Source organism: Epinephelus moara, chromosome 6 (genome assembly GCF_006386435.1).
Source record: "Epinephelus moara isolate mb chromosome 6, YSFRI_EMoa_1.0, whole genome shotgun sequence".
In the NCBI taxonomy this organism is placed as follows: Eukaryota; Metazoa; Chordata; class Actinopteri; order Perciformes; family Serranidae; genus Epinephelus; species Epinephelus moara.
Window position 1 is genome coordinate 27405104 of NC_065511.1, and position 9388 is coordinate 27414491.

Here is a 9388-nt window from a genome sequence, read left to right on the forward strand (position 1 = left end):
CACACACACACACACACACACACACACACACAACACACATTCACACACATACATTTGAAAATACCACAAATTCACACTTTTACACAAAGAAGCACACAGCGCAGTTATGAAACCATACGCACCGAGACGCACACTCAAACAGACATTTCTCACTTAGATGTACCGTTTTAATTGACTCCACTTGGCAAAGCTTCTCTGCAGGGAAAGGAGTGAGAAGTTGAGGGAAAGAGAAATGTATAGGTGTTGAGGGAGGAACCCAGGCAGCATATATTATTTGCTAAAGATGCCTGAAACAAAAACAACACTTTCAGGCGTCTGATGAGCTCAAACATGGTCCGCTAACTTTATACGATGTTTTATAATTTCACAATTAGACCAAACGGAGTGTGATTGAGTGTAACCGAGAGCCTGGCGTACGGCCAAAGTCTCACTCTTCACTGCCCATCTCCTGAGAGAGAGACAGAGGCTGAGGTAGACAGGAAGGCAGTCCAGTCCAGGTGCTGTGCCTCGGGGAGGGTCTGCTCTTCTGTTCCTCATTATCAGAGAGAGAGAGCCAGAGAGAAGCTGTGTTACAGTGTCATTATTCATCCACTCAAGCATCTGGGAGCAGGTCCTTCCTTACTTGGCCCACTGATATCGCTGTAGAGACCGCCCTTGGAGCTAAAGGCTGGCTGGGGACACCGCTAACTGCTAACAGACAGACCCACCCAGGCAAGGCTCCAGGGTACTGATGTCCTTGAGTGCTTATGAGGATTCAGCAGTTCTCCTTTTCCGGTCACGCTGCAAAGTGAAAAACTGCTATATCTCCAAAGTTCAATTGTTCATAGAAATGATTAATACACCAATATGGAAGGGTGGAGTCTGATGTAATGCCTCCACAATGGCACCTTTTCTCAGCCACTGCAGTCACTGTAAAAAAAAAAAAATAGTGATCACCATATTGCCAATAACACTACATCATTGTGATCTAGTCTGTCAGCTGTACTTTTAAAATCTAACTAAACGCCACATACACATTTCTGTGATCTATGTGGGTTAAAACACACGATTAAAGCCTCAAAAGTTCAGTGTGTAGGATTTAAAGAGATATACTGGCAGAAATTGAATATAATATGATAAGCATGTTTTCTTTAGTGTATAATCACCTGAAAATAAGAATCGTTGTATTTTTGTTACCTTAGAATGAGCTGTCTATATCTACATATGGAGCAGGCCGTTGTCTATGGAGGTTGCCACGTTGCTGTGCCATGTTTCTACAGTAGCCCTGAATGGACAAACCAAACACTGGCTCTAGATAGGGTAATTCACGTTTTTGCATTTTTGTTTTGGCCACAGTATGTTCGCAGCCCCTCTGGAAGAAACGTGTTAGAAAAACACAAACTGCTTTATTCAGTGTTGTTACCAGTTTAAATCATTGAGTTTGTTTGTTTTGGAGAGAAAAAGAACTCTGCTGATGATTCAGCTCCGAGTAAAACTTCCTGAGTGCTTGGATCTTAAGTTATCAGAGAAAAAACTAGCAGGTGCTGGGCTAGCCCATCTCTGACATGCCCAACAGCATCTGAGAAACACTGATTTCTAATGTGAAACTGCTGGTTTAAATTACCTGGTCCATTGGTTTTGAAGAGGAGGAGACCTCTGCGGACAACTCGGCTCAGGGTAAAAATCTCCTGAACGTCTGGATCATAAATAAGGTAAGCACACATTAGCAGGTGCTGGATGAGCACCCCATGTCAAGCACTGATTTGTACAGCACATTCTAACTCCAACCTCGTCACATATCGACGTTTGTTCATGGACTTTCCACGTCCAGATACGACGTGCAAGGTACCCTGAGTGCGTTGGTTGTTGATGTTCTGGGACACTGTGTCAAGTTCTGCCTGTTACATGCATTGTCTTCTTTCAAAATACACTTCTGTTTTCACAGGAAATTTAACGTTTACATACAGTCTCTTTCAAAATAAATGCACAAACACACATGGTTGGGTTTAGGCAACAAAAGAACGGGGTTAGGTTTGGTTTAGTTTGGCTTTATAATCTTACAGGGCATGAACAGCACTCTCCCGGGTGAAAGTTAGTGTTTGTTGGACCCATCCACCACCCTCCTACCTGCCCCACTTGGAGTTTCGCCGCCTTAACTTTTGTTCTTGTTCCACTGCGTTTTCCCCTCACGCCACTGTGCACCGCTAAACTATAATGGGAACCGGCCTGTATCACGCCGACATTAAAGGACAGCTTTTTTCGTTGGTGTCTGACACCGCAAGTCACTGCCTAAGCGCCAGATTTTGACGACTTCAGAGTGAGATCGGGTTTATGCTTTATTCAGTGTTTTTACCAGTTTAAATCACCAGGTCTGTTTGTTTTGGAGAACAAGAGACCTCTGCGGATAATTTAGCTCCTGGTAAAAAAAAACTCCTGAACAATGAACACTGAACGAATTCTAACAGGGAGAATTTCAACTGGTTGCAATCTGCATTCCTCACTGCTAGATGCCACTAAAGCCCCGTAAATCACACGTACTATTCCTTTAAAATCAGTCCTAAAGATAAGATTTAACTAAAGGCACCATGGTTGGTGCAACATGATCTTGATTTTAAATTGATTAAGGAACACACAGAGTTAAGGTAATTGGAACAAAGAGGGATTGATACATGGCTGATTTTCACAGATCAGTGGAGGATAAAAAGGGTTATTTGTGGAAATATCTCGTAGTGGAAAAAAGTCAGGTTGCATCCTTTTACTTTAACATACTGTGGTGTCCTGAGGATGCCAAGTGATTCCAATGATGGTCCTCCAAATTGGCTCCACATGGGAGAAGAGCTCAGAGAGGACATCAGAAGACCACCAGGAGAGGGTTGCTGCAGGCTGAGCTGTTGAATTTAGGGATTATATTGTATCCTTAAAGCCAATACCAACGAGTTGAAGCAACATCATGCTCTGCTCCAGACGAAAGAATGAGGACAGTTGAAGGTCTCAGACATTTAAAAGAATGAAAATGGAGCACTGTATCCGCTGGTAAACTGAGGACAAGAGCGGTCTTTGTGCTCTTGTATTTCTAAGATTATATCTAAAGATATCATTTGGCCTGATCCTTAAGTACTGTAAAAGCACTTAAGAGACAGGCGCAGTTCACAGGATCAAGGGTTTTCTTAACGAAGGGATGAGCCATTGAGGGTTCAGCTAGAATGAAAAATATGACAGTTCTCTCAGGAAAGGACAGCAAATGCCCAACAGCAGTGCATTACAGATTATGATCCCGAGATAGTGATGTCTGTGGAGATTTTGGCAAACTGTAAAAGAAAGTGGTTACTCATAATTGCATTGTGCAATCACAGCATTTCTTTATGTTTTGTGCTCTCGAAAGCAGCAACACTATCAAGAATACAGTCAAAGAAGAGGTGTTAAAATGGCGAACAACCTTCTTGGGGTTGAGGCGAGGCTCGGAGGTAGTGTTAGAGAAGGTTGTCAGGAAGGCCTCTGAGAATTCTAGGCTGAAAGCAGAGTTAAATGCTGTGGGACTGGTGCACAGAGACCGGTACAACAGTAAGACAACAACGCATTCAAACTGGCCTCACGGACAGATAAAACCATGTCTTTGAATGCAGCAAATGACAGCTATGTTACTGTGTCTCTCGCTCTTTCAGTAAATGACTAAAAAAGCGTTAAATTAACACCGTGGTACAATATAAAAATGTTATTTTAGTAGCTTTTATGCCAGTTACTCAGACAAATCATGAAAGATTGCACAATTTAGTTTTAAGGCTCTATAAACGACACCACAGAGAGGTCTTTGCATCGCTTCACACGGCTTGAATTTTCCTCACATTGATGTAAACAAACCTTAACAGCATCAGCAAACATTAATAACGTGGATTCAGTTGTTGTCTTGTGTTGGAGCCTGTATTAAAAGACCTGTCAATCTATTTTGGAGCGATTGGAGTTTTCAGTCTTGTGTTTTTTTGGTAGTGAGGCTACTCTTTTCTTTATCCTTGAGCCTTAGCAACATCTCACCATTTAGCTTTCTCATAATAGATGTTTTGGGATATCAGTGCATCAACCATGCAATCAACTATTTCTTGTCAGCTCAAGCTGAAAAATAGATTGAGTAGCTTACTGAGATAAATCAAGGCCAGTTATCATGAAACAAGTCTAATAATCTGGTGCATATGGTGCTTGATAACAGTATTTATCTTTAATAAGAAACAAATGAGATCTAATCATTCTCAAACAGGATCTTGTGACTTTTCTAAATTTGAATTTGCCAGTGCAATGAGATTTTTCTTAACATACTTTGCTTGTATAAGAAGCCTTTCAGCTACAGTTACTCAATCCAGCCATGATGCACGCTGAAGAGGTGCAGAAGGAGGGCAGAAAAATGAATTGTGGACACAGCTTGTCCAAGTCTTCATGGCCTGGAGAGCTGGGAATCTGCTTCAAACCAGAAGGCAAATGTTCAAGACCCAAGCCTCCACCTTGCTGAAGTGTCCCTGAACAAGACAATGAATCCCTACACGCTTCAGGGTCCCTATCAGCTCTGACTAACCTCTGCAGGAGTGTTGTGGGGGATGGATGGGCTCTCTGTTCAGTGATCGATAGCAAGTACACAAAAATCAGTCAGAGAGATGCCCAACAGTTAGTTTCAGTTGCTGAGATATACTGTAAAGCCATATAACCTCATGAAATCTGCTTTAGGATTCAGTTGCACCAACTATTTCTCCATCTGTCAGTTACTTTGTTTGCAAAGTTCATCATATGCTCTTGGTAACAACTAGCTAGTGTGTAGTATGTGCATTTCAGAGTTATTAGTATTGACCTAATCTAAATTCAATAGCTCAGTGGTTCCCAACTGGTCCAGCCACGGGGTCCAGATTTCTCTTAGTCATTAGTTCAAGGTCCACACAGTTTAATACATTCAGCGTCACACTTGCATTTGGCCATGTCATCGGGCTAGATTGCTGTCTCTGTCAAGTAGCTGTCCATTTATCCCCCACTCTACAGTAGGAAATGGTACTTCAAAATAAAAGCTCTGTGCCAGAAATTCACTGTACTCCAAAATTATTCATTTTTTCTTTACAAACCTGACATGTTCCTGAGTCACTTGCGACAGTCAAGTGTCAGGTCAGATATTGTCAGCCATATCCCATTACTTCGTATTTCTAAAGGTACAGCCTACTATTCAGGATTGTATGTTAGCCTACTGTTTGTTACAGTGAAAGTGAAAGTAAAAGTCAAGCCAAAATTCACTCTAGTTTGATGTTTCGCCTCACTATATTTGCGTTTCTTTGACCACCCCTCCAGCCCACCGAATTTAGACTTTTGCTGCCTTAACTTTCATTCTTCACCTGCCATGTTTCCCCCTGATGCCGCCGGTCGCCGTTTAACTATCACAGCAATCGACCATGTATCATGCCAACATTAAAGGACGGCTTTTTTCATCAGTGTCTGGCGCTGGAAGTCACTGCCGAAGGACTGGATTTCGACGACTGGGTTGACCCCACAGACACCCATGTTAAAATGCGAAGTACTGTAAGATGAGTTGATTCAACACACTCCCAAAACACACATTAAACATGGTTTCCTAGTGACAATTTCAAACAGAAGTACACAAATTGGCTTCACTATAACTCACAGGATTCATAGACAAAGCATTTGTCTTTTGCTTGACACATTTTCCCCACAAATACGACATGCTAACGTTATTAGCATAAGCCTATGGCATTTTATATTGTATAAATTAGCCTAGTCCTAGCAGAGATTTCCTCTACTCATAGAAGGCCAGAGTAAACAAACTAAAGACTTAAAATGCTATTTTTTGTAGTTACATTTCTGGGGAGGTGCACATCAGGCTATGGCTTAGGCTCTTTGTTGATGCAGAGCCTACGCCGTAGGTACAGCACCGATTTGACGCAGAAGTATAAATCCCACTTAACTGTTTTTTTATGGAATGTCCTTCTCTGATATGTAATCACTATCATCACTATCCAATTTGAATCTAATACTGTCACAGTTTCCCAACTGCTGCCACAGAAAACTCCACAGGCCGAGTCCTTATCTTAAACCTTTGGAAAAGTGTTTGTTTTATATCCGTGCATCCGTGTGCATAAGGAGGGCAGAAGATTTACATTATAACTCAGCTAAGTTTGTACGTAAGAAGACTAAAAACAGGGAACGAGGGAAACTGTAAATTTTGACTCAAAGCTTTCTCAAAGCCCATGTCGTTAATTATTTCTCAAAAAAATCTCCATAACATTATCCAAACCCCCAAAATAAAACAGATTACATAATCAAGTCTATCGTCCCTTGGGTGTCCAGGGGTACTGAGCTTCTCCTGATTAAAAGAAAATGACCTACCAGGAAATCCTCCTATCCTCTATCGCTCTCCTTCGCGCGTTATTAAACCAATCACTGTCCTTAATGACTCCGAGCCCCCACCCTCCTCCACCTCTTCCCTCTTGTCCCCGTTTCACCCTCTTCCAGTGCAGACAGTCAAGACAGATCTAATCAGATCTTTTCTCTTCTCATCTGCCAATGATCCACTCATCAGGAGTGGGAGAGGAGGAGAGGTGTGTGTATGTGTGTTTGCGGGGGGAGAAGGGGAGGGGGTGACCTAAAGCGGCGATGACACAATTAATGTCAAATTAATGCTCCTCTTGAGCACCGACATCGCCTCACCTCCTTCATGTATTCCTCCCCGCCCTCACCTCGCTACCTCTGTCTTCCCCACCTCTCTTCCTCCTTTATTTCCTCCCAACACACATCCAGCCTGCCTCCCCCGTCCCTCCCCCACCCCCTCTCCTATCTAACCGCACGTGGCCTAATCTCACACATGGGGGAGCTCATCTCAGCATTGTGCTATACTGTGCAGCAACTAGCTTAGCTCGCTAGCACACAGAGTACGGTGTGGAGTGCTAATGGGGACTGGGGGGTTGGGTGGGGAGCGGGGGGCAGAGCGGGGGCCTGATTGGTGTCTCTAATTACGGCTTGATACTAAAGAGTAATTAATGAGTTTGTGGCTGATGGCAGCAGCTTTGGAGCGTCAGACTCGATCGCAGGAGATAAGAGCTGTTTGTGCCGAGGCCAGGATCCCACGGGACGGGCATACGTACAGGCACACAGACATACAGGCACACACATAAATACACTGAATATACTTATATAATTAACAGTTACTCTTTAATGAGGTACTCTCCTGAGGTGAAACCGGGTAAAGTAGTGTATCTCATAATTTACTTTTATTAAACCAATCACAAAGGAGAAGAGGCAGATAATGTCGACTTTTAAGCATTGATTGACATCATATAGATTTTGGTTACACTATATTAGCATCTGTTCTCTACATTCACTACAGTACTGACTAAATGTAAGATTAATGTCCAAAAAAAACCTTTCTAAAGTGTATAAAAATCTGAAGTTCACCTTTCTAGAAAGTTTTTACTTTGCCAACTAATTATGCTACAGCTGCTTTAATTTTCTATTTTAAGAATGGCAAGTACTCTTTAGTTGCACTCTTATGTTTGTTGCTCACACACTATAACTGGGTCTATTAACTAAACATCCCAAACCACGACGCCATCAACCAAAAGACAGAGCTATTTTCCAAAACTATAAACACACTTCTGCAAAACCTTGGACCAAAAATGACCGGATAAATCATTCATTGAACTGTGTGTTCATTCAGCAAACACATGCTCTCAATATAATTAACAACCTAAACTCAAACATTCCACCTTTCTCCAGGTGCAAACACTAAACTTCAAAATTGTTGACACACCAATCACAATTGCATTGCAGGCGCCCCATGTACAAAGGCTACGTCCTTATTTCAGTTTCGGAACACTGGATTCATATTTATATAGCCCAATATCACAAATCACAATTTGCCTCAGGGGGGCTTTACAATCTGTACAGCATATGTCACCTTCTGTCCTCTGACCCTTGCAGCAGATATATAAAAACCTCAGGAAGAGCAGCTGAGGAAGGAACCCTGTCTCAGGATGGAAAGATGTGCCATAGATGTACAGAATAAATCAGCATAGTAAAATAACAAAATAGACAATCCATATGACAAAATGATATGTAAAATGTCAACATCTATGCAATTCTGAATTTGCAAGACAACAGAGAGGACAACCCAGTCTGACTCCAAAGTCATCGAATATCAACACTTGGGTAGTGACTTCCGGCGTCAGACAATGACAAAAGAAGCCGTCCATTCACATTGGCATGATATGCAGCCGGTCGCCCTTATTGTGTAATTGCGCCTGGCAGCATCAGGGGAAAATGCGGCGGTACAACAACGTAAGTTAAGGGGGCGAAAAGTCCATGTCGGGTGGGCAGGAGGTGTGGTGGATGGGTCCAACAAACACAGACTTTCACCCGAGAGAGTGGTGTTTGTGTCCCATAAGATTGTACAGCCAAACCCTGTTCTTTTTCCTAAACCCAACCACGAGCATGTGCTGGCTAAACGTAACCATGTGTGTTTGTTGTTGAATGAGAACATTTCCTGTGAAAATTGTGTATCTAAAAAACAGACCATTCATATAACAGGCTGAAGTTGACACGGCGTCCCAGAACGTCAACAACCAATGCATCCAGAGTACCTTGCACTGCATAAGTCAACGTGGAAAGTCCATGACCAAACGTCGATATGTGACGAGGTCGGAGCGAGAATGTGTTGGAGAGGAAGCGAAGGAAAACACCAACAACAAAGACAAGCGTTACTTTGTGCCACCCACAGGAGAACTGTCAGAGAAGCTGGACAGCCAGTGTAACCCAACCTAAGCTGTTACACGGTTGTATCCATTGTCAGTACTTTCAGAAGGGAAAACAGGCCATTTGCTGTGTTGTTACTGTGGTACATGTGATACTGTAGTGCATACAGTGGTGGTGGTGGTAAAATATAGTGGTAAAAACGACACTGAGGTATATGGTATGGTGATAAATGACTAAAGGTCAGTAAGTAAGAGGCAGCCATCCACTGAAGGTAGGTAGAGCCTTCTCAAAGATGAGCAGGAGATGGCCCTGCTGAATATGGTGATTGCCAGTAATGCTCTCCATTGTGGAGAATTCAACCTGGAATAGCTTAAGACCAGGCAGTTTCCACCAATAATGGACGGATGGACGCCTGCAGTGATGGGTCTATAAACTCTATCCAGAGTTGGACACAAGGACATTTTTCCTGAGCTGCCTGGCAAGAGCAAACATGTGATGTTGATGAGACATTATGGCCCGACCCAGACCTGGGACGAAATGATGACAGCACTGTTGCTGAGTGATCTCTACATTAGCTGCATTTAGAATTACACTTTATTTTTAACTTGCTAGCATCTTTGGTCGTCACAGCTTCTAATCTCTGAACACAATTAGCACAACATGCGTGTGTTGTGGAACA